This window comes from Panulirus ornatus, chromosome 8 (genome assembly GCF_036320965.1).
Source record: "Panulirus ornatus isolate Po-2019 chromosome 8, ASM3632096v1, whole genome shotgun sequence".
Classification (NCBI taxonomy): Eukaryota; Metazoa; Arthropoda; class Malacostraca; order Decapoda; family Palinuridae; genus Panulirus; species Panulirus ornatus.
In genome coordinates, this window is record NC_092231.1 from 34,787,666 (window position 1) to 34,801,994 (window position 14,329).

Below are 14,329 nucleotides of genomic sequence, written 5' to 3' on the forward strand. Positions count from 1 at the left end.
AACTTCCATTCCTTTCTTCATTAAAACTGATCTGAAAATATATATATATATTTATCTATTTATTTTTATTAGATAAATATATATATATATATATATATATATATATATATATATATATATATATATATATATATATATATATATATATATATATATATATATATATATATATATATATATATATATATATATATATATATATATATATATATATATATATATATAAGCATATATTCATTTATACAATATTCATCTATTATGCTTTATCGCTGTCTCCCACGTTAGCGAGGTAGCGCAAGGAAAAAAGACGAAAGAATGTCCCAACCCACCCACATACACATGTATATACATATACGTCCACACACAAACACATATACATACCTATACATCTCAACGTATATATATATATATATATATATATATATATATATATATATATATATATATATATATATATATATATATATATTTATCTAATAAAAATAAATAGATAAATATATATATATATATATATATATATATATATATATATATATATATATATATATATATATATATATATATATATATATATTATTTATTTATTTATTTATTTTGCTTTATCACTGTCTCACGCGTTAGCGAGGTAGCGCAAGAAAACAGACGAAAGAATGGCCCAACACGCCCACATACACATGTATATACATATACGTCCACACACGCACAATATACATACCTATACACCTCAATGTACACATATATATACACACACACATACATGTATATATATACACATATACATAATTCGTACTGTCTGCCTTTATTTGTTCTCATCGCCACCTCGCCACACATGGAATAGCAACCCCCTCCCCCCTCATGTGTGCGAGGTAGCGCTAGGAAAAACACCAAAGGCCCCATTCGTTCACACTCAGTCTCTAGCTGTCATTTAATAATGCACCGAAACCACAGCTCCCTTTCCACATCCAGGCCCCACACACTTTGCATGGTTTACCCCAGACGCTTCACATGTCCTGGTTCAATCCACTGACAGCACGTCGACCCCGGTATACCACATCGTTCCAATTCACTCTATTCCTTGCACGCCTTTCACCCTCCTGCATGTTCAGGCCCCGATCACTCAAAATCTTTTTCACTCCATCTTTCCACCTCCAATTTGGTCTCTCACTCCTCCTCGTTCCCTCCACCTCTGACACATATATCCTCTTGGTCAATCTTTCCCCACTTATTCTCTACATGTGACCAAACCATTTCAAAACACCCTCTTCTGCTCTCTCAACCACACTCTTTTTATTTCCACACATCTCCTTCACCCTTACATTACTTACTCGATCAAACCACCTCACACCACATATTGTCCTCAAACATCTCATTTCCAGCACATCCATCCTCCTGCGCAAAACTCTATCCATAGCCCACGCCTCGCAACCATACAACATTGATGGAACCATGATTCCTTCAAACATACCCATTTTTGCTTTCCGAGATAATGTTCTGGACTTCCAAACATTCTTCAAGGCTCCCAGAATTTTCGCCCCCATCCCCACCCTATGATTCACTTCCGCTTCCAAGGTTCCATCCGCTGCCAGATCCACTCCCATATATCTAAAACACTTTACGTCCTCCCGCTTTTCTCCATTCAAATTTACCTCCCAATTGACTTGACCCTCAACCCTACTGTACCTAATAACCTTGCTCTTATTCACATTTAACTTTCTTCTTTCACACACTTTACCAAACTCAGTCACCAGCTTCTGCAGTTTCTTACATGAATCAGCCACCAGCGCTGTATCATCAGCGAACAACAACTGACTCACTTCCCAAGCTCTCTCATCCACAACAGACTTCATACTTGCCCCTCTGTCCAAAACTCTTGAATTCATCTTCCTAACAACCCCATCCATAAACAAATTAAACAGCCATGGAGACATCACACACCCCTGCCGCAAACCTACATTCACTGAGAACCAATCACTTTCCTCTCTTCCTACACGTACACATGCCTTACATCCTCGATAAAAACTTTTCACTGCTTCTAACAACTTGCCTCCCACACCATATATTCTTAATACCTTCCACAGAGCATCTCTATCAAATCTATCATATGCCTTCTCCAGATTCATAAATGCTACATACAAATCCATTTGTTTTTCTAAGTATTTCTCGCATACATTCTTCAAAGCAAACACCTGATCCATACATCCTCTACCACTTCTGAAACCACACTGTTCTTCCCCAATCTGATGCTCTGTACATGCCTTCACCCTCTCAATCAATACCCTCCCATATAACTTACCAGGAATACTCAACAAACTTATACCTGTGTAATTTTAGCACTCACTCTTATCCCCTTTGCCTTTTTACAATGGCACTATGCAAGAATTCCGCCAATCCTCAGGCACCTCACCATGAATCATACATACATCAAATAACCTTACCAACCAGTCAACAATAAAGTCACCCCCTTTTTTAATGAATTCCACTGCAATGCCATCCAAACCTGCTGCTTTGCCGGCGTTCATCTTCCGTAAAGCTTTTACTACCTCTTCTCTATTTACCAAATCATTTTCCCTAACCCTCTCACTTTGCACACCACCTCGACCAAGGCACCCCACATCTGCCACTCTATCATCAAACACATTCAAGAAACCTTCAAAATACTCACTCCATCTCCTTCTCATATCACCACTACTTGTTATCACCTCCCCATTAGCCCCCTTCACTGAAGTTCCCATTTGCTCCCTTGTCTTACGCACTTTATTTACCTCCTTTAAAAACATCTTTTTATTCTCCCTGAAATTTAATGATACTCTCTCACCCCAACTCTCATTTGCCCTCTTTTTCACCTCTTGCACCTTTCTCTTGACCTCCTGCCTCTTTCTTTTATACCTCTCCCTCTCATTTGCATTTCTTCCCTGCAAAAATCATTCAAAAGCCTCTCTCTTCTCTTTCACTAATAATCTTACTTCTTCATCCCACCACTCACTACCTTTTCTAATCAACCTACCTCCCACGCTTCTCATGCCACAAGCATCTTTTGCGCAAGCCATCACTGCTTCCCTAAATACATCCCATTCCTCCCCCACTCCCCTTATCTCCTTTGTTCTTACCTTTTTCCATTCTGTACTCAATCTCTCCTGGTACTTCCTCACACAAGTCTCCTTTCCAAGCTCACTTACTCTCACCACTCTCTTCACCCCAACATTCACTCTTCTTTTCTGAAAACCCCCACAAATCTTCACCTCTGCTTCCACAAGATAATGATTAGACATCCCTCCAGTTGCGCCTCTCAGCACATTAACATCCAAAAGTCTCTCTTTCGTGCGTCTATCAATTAACACGTAATCCAATAACGTTCTCTGGCCATCTCTCCTACTTACATACGTATACTTATGTATATCTCGCTTTTTAAACCAGGTATTCCCAATCAACAGTCCTTTTTCAGCACATGAATCTACAAGTTCTTCACCATTTCCATTTACAGCACTGAACACTCCATGTATACCAATTATTCCCTCAACTGCCACATTACTCACCTTTGCATTCAAATCACCCATCACTATAACCCGGTCTTGCACATCAAAACCAGTAACACACTCATTCAGCTGCTCCCAAAACACTTGCCTCTCATGATCTTTCTTCTCATGCCCAGTTGCATATGCACCAATAATCACCCATTTCTCTCCATCAACTTTCAGTTTTATCCATATCAATCTAGAATTTACTTTCTTACACTCTATCACATACTCCCACATCTCCGGATTCAGGAGTACTGCTACTCCTTCCCTTGCTCTTGTTCACTCACTAACCCCTGACTTTACTCCTAAGACATTCCCAAACCACTCTTCCCCTTTACCCTTTAGCTTCGTTTCACTCAGAGCCAAAACATCCAGGTTCCTTTCCTCAAACATACTACCTGTCTCTCCTTTTTTCTCATCTTGGTTACATCCACACACATTTCGACACCCCAGTGTGAGCCTTCGAGGAGGATGAGCACTCCTCGCGTGACTCCTTCTTCTGTTTCCCCTTTTAGAAACTTAAGATACAAGGAGGGGAGGGTTTCTGGCCCCCCGTTCTCGTCCCCTTTAGTCGCCTTCTACGACACGTAAGGAATGCGTGGGAAGTATTCTTTATCCCCTATCCCCAGGGATAATATATATATATATATATATATATATATATATATATATATATATATATATATATATATATATATATATATATATATATATATATATATATATATATATATATATATATATATATATATATATATATATATATATATATATATATATATATATATATATATATATATATATATATATATATATATATATATATATATATATATATATATATATATATATATATATATATATATATATATATATATATATATATATATATATATATATATATATATATATATATATGTATATATATATATATATATATATATATATATATATATATATATATATATATATATATATATATATATATATATATATATATATATATATATATATATATATATATATACACACACACATGTATATAATTCATACTGTCTGCCCGTGTTCATTCCCGTCGACATCCCGCCAAACATAAAATGACAACCTCTTCCCCCCCCCCATGTGTGCGAGGTACCGCTAGGAAAAGAGATCAAAGGCCCCATTCGTTCACACTCAGTCTCCAGCTGTCATGTAATGATACCCGAAACCACAGCTCCCTTTCCACATCCAGGCCCCACACAACTTTCCATGGTTTACCCCAGACGCTTCACATGCCCTGGTTCAATCCATTGACAGCACGTTGACCCCGGTAAACCACATCGTTCCAATTCACTCTATTCCTTGCACGCCTTTCAACCTCCTGCATGTTCAGGCCCCGATCACTCAAAACCTTTTTCACTCCATCTTTCCATCTCCAATTTAGTCTCCCACTTTTCCTCGTTACCTCCAACGCTGAGACATATATCCTCTTGGTCAATGTTACATCACTCTTTCTCTCCATGTGACCAAACCATTTCAAAACAACCTCTTCTGCTATCTCAACCACACTCTTTTTATTTCCACACATCTCTCTTACCCTTACGTTACTTACTCGATCAAACCACCTCACACCACATATTGTCATAAGAAATCTCATTTCCAGCACATCCACCCTCCTCCGCACAACTCTATCTATAGCCCACGCATCGCAACCATGCAACATTGTTGGAACCACTATTCCTTCAAACATACCCATTTTTACTTTCCGAGATAATGTTCTCGACTTCCACATATTCTTCAAGGCTCCAAGAACTTTCGCCCCCTCCCCCACCCTATGATTCACTTCCGCTTCCATGGTTCCATCCGCTGCCAGATCCACTCCTTGAAATCTAAAGCACTTTACTTCCTCCAGTTTTTCTCCATTCAAACTTACCTCCGAATTGACTTGACTCTCAACCCTGCAGTACCTAATAACATTGCTCTTATTCACATTTACTCTTAACATTTACATAACATTTACTCTTTCGCACACTTTAACAAACTCAGTCACCAGCTTCTGCAGTCTCTCACATGAATCAGCCACAAGCGCTGTATCATCAGCGAACAACAACTGACTCACTTCCCAAGCTCTCTCATCCACAACACACTGCATACCTGCCCCTCTTTCCAAAACTCGCATTCACCTCCCTAACAACCCCATCCATAAACAAATCAAACAACCGTGGAGACATCACACATCCCTGCCGCAAACCTACTTTCACTGAAAACCAATCAATTTCCTCTCTTCCTACACGTACACATGCCTTACATCCTCGATAAAAACTTTTCACTGCTTCTGACAACTTGACTCGCACACCATATATTCTTAATAACTTTCAGAGAGCATCTTTATCAACTCTATCATATGCCTTTTCGAGATCCATAAATGCTACATACAAATCCATTTGCTTTTCTAAGTATTCTCACATACATTCTTCAAAGCAAAGACCTGATCCACACACCCTCTACCACTTCTGAAACCGCACTGCTCTTCCCCAACCTGATGCTATGTACATGCCTTCACCCTCTTAATCAATATCCTCCCATATAATTTACCAGAAATACTCAAAAAACTTATACCTCTGTAATTTGAGCACTCACTCGTATCCCCTTTGCCTTTGTACAATGGCACTATGCACGCATTCCGCCAATCCTCAGGCACCTCACCATGAATCATTCATATATTAAATAACCTTTCCAACCAGTCAACAATACATTCACCCAGTTTTTTAATAAATTCCACTGCAATACCATCCAAACTTGTTGCCTTGCCAGCTTTCATCTTCCGCAAAGCTTTTACTACCTCTTTTCTGTTTACCAAATCTTTTTCCCTAACCCTTTCACTTTGCACACCACCTCGACAAAAACACCCTATATCTGCCACTCTATCATCAAACACATTCAACAAACCTTCAAAATACTCACTCCATCTCCTACCATCACCACTACTTGTTATCACCTCCGAATTATATATATATATATATATATATATATATATATATATATATATATATATATATATATATATATATATATATATATATATATATATATATATATATATATATATATATATATATATATATATATATATATATATATATATATATATATATATATATATATATATATATATATATATATATATATATATATATATATATATATATATATATATATATATATATATATATATAATATATATATATATATATATATATATATATATATATATATATAAGGCATATGATAGAGTTGATAGAGATGCTCTGTGGAAGGTATTAAGAATATATGGTGTGGGAGGAAAGTTGTTAGAAGCAGTGAAAAGTTTTTATCGAGGATGTAAGGCATGTGTACGTGTAGGAAGAGAGGAACGTGATTGGTTCTCAGTGAATGTAGGTTTGCGGCAGGGGTGTGTGATGTCTCCATGGTTGTTTAATTTGTTTATGGATGGGGTTGTTAGGGAGGTAAATGCAAGAGTTTTGGAAAGAGGGGCAAGTATGAAGTCTGTTGGGGATGAGAGAGCTTGGGAAGTGAGTCAGTTGTTGTTCGCTGATGATACAGCGCTGGTGGCTGATTCATGTGAGAAACTGCAGAAGCTGGTGACGGAGTTTGGTAAAGTGTGTGGAAGAAGAAAGTTAAGAGTAAATGTGAATAAGAGCAAGGTTATTAGGTACAGTAGGGTTGAGGGTCAAGTCAATTGGGAGGTGAGTTTGAATGGAGAAAAACTGGAGGAAGTGAAGTGTTTTAGATATCTGGGAGTGGATCTGGCAGCGGATGGAACCATGGAAGCGGAAGTGGATCATAGGGTGGGGGAGGGGGCGAAAATTCTGGGGGCCTTGAAGAATGTGTGGAAGTCGAGAACATTATCTCGGAAAGCAAAAATTGGTATGTTTGAAGGAATAGTGGTTCCAACAATGTTGTATGGTTGCGAGGCGTGGGCTATGGATAGAGTTGTGCGCAGGAGGATGGATGTGCTGGAAATGAGATGTTTGAGGACAATGTGTGGTGTGAGGTGGTTTGATCGAGTGAGTAACGTAAGGGTAAGAGAGATGTGTGGAAATAAAAAGAGCGTAGTTGAGAGAGCAGAAGAGGGTGTTTTGAAGTGGTTTGGGCACATGGAGAGAATGAGTGAGGAAAGATTGACCAAGAGGATATATGTGTCGGAGGTGGAGGGAACGAGGAGAAGAGGGAGACCAAATTGGAGGTGGAAAGATGGAGTGAAAAAGATTTTGTGTGATCGGGGCCTGAACATGCAGGAGGGTGAAAGGAGGGCAAGGAATAGAGTGAATTGGAGCAATGAGGTATACCGGGGTTGACGTGCTGTCAGTGGATTGAATCAAGGCATGTGAAGCGTCTGGGGTAAACCATGGAAAGCTGTGTAGGTATGTATATTTGCGTGTGTGGACGTATGTATATACATGTGTATGGGGGGGTTTGGGCCATTTCTTTCGTCTGTTTCCTTGCGCTACCTCGCAAACGCGGGAGACAGCGACAAAGCATAAAAAAAAAAAAAAAAATATATATATATATATATATATATATATATATATATATATATATATATATATATATATATATATATATATATATATATATATATATATATATATATATATATATATATATATATATATATATATATATATATATATATATATTTATATATATATATATATATATATATATATATATATATATATATATATATATATATATATATATATATATATATATATATATATATATATATATATTTATATATATGTATATATATATATATATATATATATATATATATATATATATATATATATATATATATATATATATATATATATATTTTTTTTTTTTTTTTTTGCTTTGTCGCTGTCTCCCGCGTTTGCGAGGTAGCGCAAGGAAACAGACGAAAGAAATGCCCCCCCCCCCATACACATGTATATACATACGTCCACACACGCAAATATACATACCTACACAGCTTTCCATGGTTTACCCCAGACGCTTCACATGCCTTGATTCAATCCACTGACAGCACGTCAACCCCGGTATACCACATCGCTCCAATTCACTCTATTCCTTGCCCTCCTTTCACCCTCCTGCATGCTCAGGCCCCGATCATAAAAAATCTTTTTCACTCCATCTTTCCACCTCCAATTTGGTCTCCCTCTTCTCCTCGTTCCCTCCACCTCCGACACATATATCCTCTTGGTCAATCTTTCCTCACTCATTCTCTCCATGTGCCCAAACCACTTCAAAACACCCTCTTCTGCTCTCTCAACCACGCTCTTTTTATTTCCACACATCTTTTTTACCCTTACGTTACTCACTCGATCAAACCACCTCACACCACACATTGTCCTCAAACATCTCATTTCCAGCACATCCATCCTCCTGCGCACAACTCTATCCATAGCCCACGCCTCGCAACCATACAACATTGCTGGAACCACTATTCCTTCAAAAATACCCATTTTTGCTTTCCGAGATAATGTTCTCGACTTCCACACATTCTTCAAGGCCCCCAGAATTTTCGCTCCCTCCCCCACCCTATGATCCACTTCCGCTTCCATGGTTCCATCCGCTGCCAGATCCACTCCCAGATATCTAAAACACTTCACTTCCTCCAGTTTTTCTCCATTCAAACTCACCTCCCAATTGACTTGACCCTCAACCCTACTGTACCTAATAACCTTGCTCTTTTTCACATTTACTCTTAACTTTATATATATATATATATAAATATATATATATATATATATATATATATATATATATATATATATATATATATATATATATATATATATATATATATATATATATATATATATATATATATATTCCACACGTGGAAGACCATCCCCCTCCCCCCTCGTGTGTGCGAGGTACCACTAGGAAAAGAAAACAAAGGCCCCATTCGTTCACACTTAGTCTCTAGCTGTCATGCAATAATGCCCGAAACCACAGCTCCCTATCCACATCCAGGTCCCACACAACTTTCCATTGTTTACCCCAGACGCTTCATATGCCCTGATTCAATCCACTAACAGCACGTCATCCCCGGTATACCACAGCCATCCAATTCACTCTATTACTTGCCCTCCTTTCCCCTTCCTGCATGTTCAGGCCCCGATCACACACAGACATATGCATATATACACATGTACATAATTCATACTGTCTGCCTTATTTATTCCTATCGCCACCTCGCCACACATGTAATAACAACCTCCTCCCCCCTCATGTGTGCGAGGTAGAGCTAGGAAAAGACAACAAAGGCCACATTCGTTCACACTCAATCTCTAGCTGTCATGTAATAATGCACCGAAACCACAGCTCCCTTTCCACATCCAGGCCCCACAAAACTCTCCATGGTTTACCCCAGACGCTTCACATGCCCTGGTTCAATCCATTGACAGCACGTCGACCCTGGTATACCACATCGTTCCAATTCACTCTATTCCTTGCCCGCCTTTCACCCTCCTGCATGTTCAGGTCCCGATCACTGAAAATCTTTTTCACTCCATCCTTCCACCTCTAATTTGGTCTCCCACTTCTCCTCCTTCCCTCCACTTCTGATACATATATCCTCTTGGTCAATCTTTCCTCACTCATTCTCTCCATGTGACCAAACCATTTCAAAACACCCTCTTCTGCTCTTTCAACCACACTCTTTTTTTTTCCACACATCTCTCTTACCCTTACATTACTTACTCGATCAAACCACCTCACACAACATATTGTCCTCAAACATCTCATTTCTAGCACATCCACCCTCCTGCGCACACCTTTATCCATAGCCCACGCCTCGCAGCCATGAGACATTGTTGGAACCACTATTCCTTCAAAATTACCCATTTTTGTTTTCCGAGATAACGTTCTCGACTTCCACACATCCTTCAAGGCTCCAAGAAGTTTCGCCCCCTCCCTCACCCTATGATTCACTTCTGCTTCCATGGTTCCATCCACTGCTAGATCCACTCCCAGATATCTAAAACACTTTACTTCCTCCAGTTTTTCTCCATTCAAACTTACCTCCCAGTTGACTTGACCCTCAACCCTACTCTAACTAATAACCTAGCGCTTATTCACATTTACTCTTAACTTTCTTCTTTCACATACTTTACTTAACTCAGTCACCAGCTTCTGCAGTTTCTCACATGAATCAGCCACCAGCGCTGCATCATCACCGAACAACTGACTCACCTCCCAAGCTCTCTCATCCACAACAGACAGCATGCTTGCCCCTCTTTCCAAAACTCTTGCATTCACCTCCCTAACAACCCCATCCATAAACAAATTAAACAACCATGGAGACATCACAAAACCCTGCCGCAAACCTACATTCACTGAGTTCCAATCACTTTCCTCTCTTCCTACACGTACACATGCCTTACATCCTCGATAAAAACTTTTCACTGCTTCTAACAACTTGCCTCCCACCCCATATATTCTTAATACCTTCCACAGAGCATCTCTATCAACTCTATCATATGCCTTCTCCAGATCCGTAAATGCTACATATAAATCCATTTGCTTTTCTCACATACATTCTTCAAAGCAAACACCTGATCCACACATCCTCTACCACTTCTGAAACCAAACTGCTCTTCCCCAATCTGGTGCTCTGTACCTGCCTTCACCCTCTCAATCAATACCCTCCCATACAATTTACCAGGAATGATCAACAAACTTATACCTCTGTAATGTGAGCACTCACTCTTATCCCCTTTGCCTTTGTACAATGGCACTATGCACGCATTCCGCCAATCCTCAGGCACCTTACCATGAATCATACATACATTAAATAACCTTACCAACCAGTCAACAATACAGTCAACCCCTTTTATAATAAACTCCACTACAATACCATCCAAACCTGCTGCCTTGCCAGCTTTCATCTTCCGCAAAGCTCTTACTACCTCTTCTCTGTTTACCAAATCATTTTCCCTATCCCTGTCACTTTGCACACCACCTCGAAAAAAAACCCCTATATCTGCCACTCTATCATCAAACACATTCAACAAATCTTCAAAATACTCAATCCATCTCCTTCTCACATCGCTACTTGTTATCACCTCCCCATTAGCCCCCTTCACTGAAGTTCCCATTTGCTCCCTTGTCTTACGCACTTTATTTACCTCCTTCCACAACATCTTTTTATTCTTCCTAAAATTTAATGATACTCTCTCACCCCAACTCTCATTTGCCCTCTTTTTCACCTCTTGCACCTTTCTCTTGACCTACTGCCTCTTTCTTTTATACATATCCCACTCATTTGCATTTTTTCCCTGCAAAAATCGTCCAAATGCCTCTCTCTTCTCTTTCACTAATAATCTTACTTCTTCACCCCACCACTCACTACCTTTTCTAATCAACCCACCTCCCACGCTTCTCATGCCACAAGCATCTTTTGCGTAAGCCATCACTGCTTCCCTAAATACATCCCATTCCTACACCACTCCCCTTACCTCCTTTGTTCTCACCTTTTTCCATTCTGTACTCAGTCTCTCCTGATACTTCCTCACACAAGTCTCCTTCCCAAGCTCACTTACTCTCACCACTCTCTTCACCCCAACATTCTCTCTTCTTTTCTGAAAACCCCTACAAATCCTCACCTTCGCCTCCACAAGATAATGGTCAGACTTCCCTCCAGTTCACCTCTCAGCACATTAACATCCAAAGGTCTCTGTTTCGCGCGCCTATCAATTAACACGTAATCCAATAATGCTCTCTGGCCATCTCTTCTACTTACATACGTATACTTATGTATATCTCGCTTTTTAAACCAGGTATTCCCAATCACCATTCCTTTTTCAGCACATAAATCTACAAGCTCTTCACCATTTCCATTTACAACACTGAACACTCCATGCATACCAATTATTCCCTCAACTGCCACATTACTCACCTTTGCATTCAAATCACCCATCACTGTAACCCGGTCTTGTGCAACAAAACCACTAACACACTCATTCAGCTGCTCCCAAAACACTTGTTTCTCATGATCTTTCTTCTCATGCCCCGGTGCGTGTGCACCAATAATCACCCATCTCTCTCCATCAACTTTCAGTTTTACCCATATCAATCTAGAATTTACTTTTATACTTTAATGTAAACCCTTAAATGTAAATGTTGCCTTCAGCAACAAGAATTCACCAGAAAATTCTCCTGGATGCATCTATAAAGTGTCACGTGGAAACTGTGATAAATATTATGTTGGGCAGACTAGTAAGGATCTTTCTGTTAGACTTAAGCAACTTAAATATTGTAAACGAACGGGACAAAAATCAAATGTCTTGTTTAATCACGTTGAAAACTATGATCATTGTATTGACTGGGGTAATGCCACTTCATTTATTAACTCTATGTCTATCACCACGAAAAATATCATTGAATCCTCTATTATTAGGTAAACAAAGAATTACAATCTTAATGTTAGTGATGGTCTATACAAATTAGATACCTTTATTGTAGATAAAATTTGAAAATGATAAGTTTATGAACGCTTGTTGTCTGCTTTGGACAATCCCATGTTTACCAAATAGCGTCCTAGCATCGTCTCTTCGATGTAGATCAACTGACTGTTATATTTCTCTCTTTGGCCTCCCTGATGATGTGATTATCACATGAAAGTGCACTTGGGAACTTATCGTGTTTCATTTTCCCCGTGGATTCATGGGAATATATATATATATATATATATATATATATATATATATATATATATATATATATATATATATATATATATATATATATATATATATATATATATATATATGTGAAGCGTCTGGGGTAAACCATGGAAAGCTGTGTAGGTATGTATATTTGCGTGTGTGGATGTATGTATATTTATGTGTATGGGGGGGGGGGCCATTTCTTTCGTCTGTTTCCTTGCGCTACCTCGCAAACGCGGGAGACAGCGACAAAGTATAATAAAAAAAAAAAAAAAATATATATATATATATATATATATATATTCTTTTTTTTGCTTTGTCGCTGTCTCCCGCGTTTGCGAGGTAGCGCAAGGAAACAGACGAAAGAAATGGCCCAACCCGCCCCCATACACATGTATATACATACACGTCCACACACGCAAATATACATACCTATATATCTCATTGTACACATATATTATACACACACGGACACATACATATATACCCATGCACACAATTCTCACTGTCTGCCTTTATTCATTCCCATCGCCACCTCGCCACACATGGAATACCATCCCCCTCCCCCCTCATGTGTGCGAGGTACCACTAGGAAAAAAAAACAAAGGCCCCATTCGTTCACACTCAGTCTCTAGCTGTCATGCAATATTTCCCGAAACCACAGCTCCCTATCCACATTCAGGACCCACACAACTTTCCATGGTTTACCCAGACGCTTCACATGCCCTGATTCAATCCACTAACAGCACGTCAACCCCGGTATACCACATCCATCCAATTCACTCTATTCCTTGACCTCCTTTCCCCCTCCTGCATGTTCAGGCCCCGATCACACAAAATCTTTTTCACTCCATCTTTCCACCTCCAATTTGGTCTCCCACTTCTCCTCGTTCCCTTCACCTCCGACACATATATCCTCTTGGTCAATCTTTCCTCACTCATTCTCTCCATGTGACCAAATCATTTCAAAACACCCTCTTATGATCTCTCAACCACACTCTTTCTATTTCCACACATCTCTCTTACCCTTACATTACTTACTCGATCAAACCACCTCACACCACATATTGTCCTCAAACATCTCATTTCCAGCACATCCACCTTCCTCCGCAC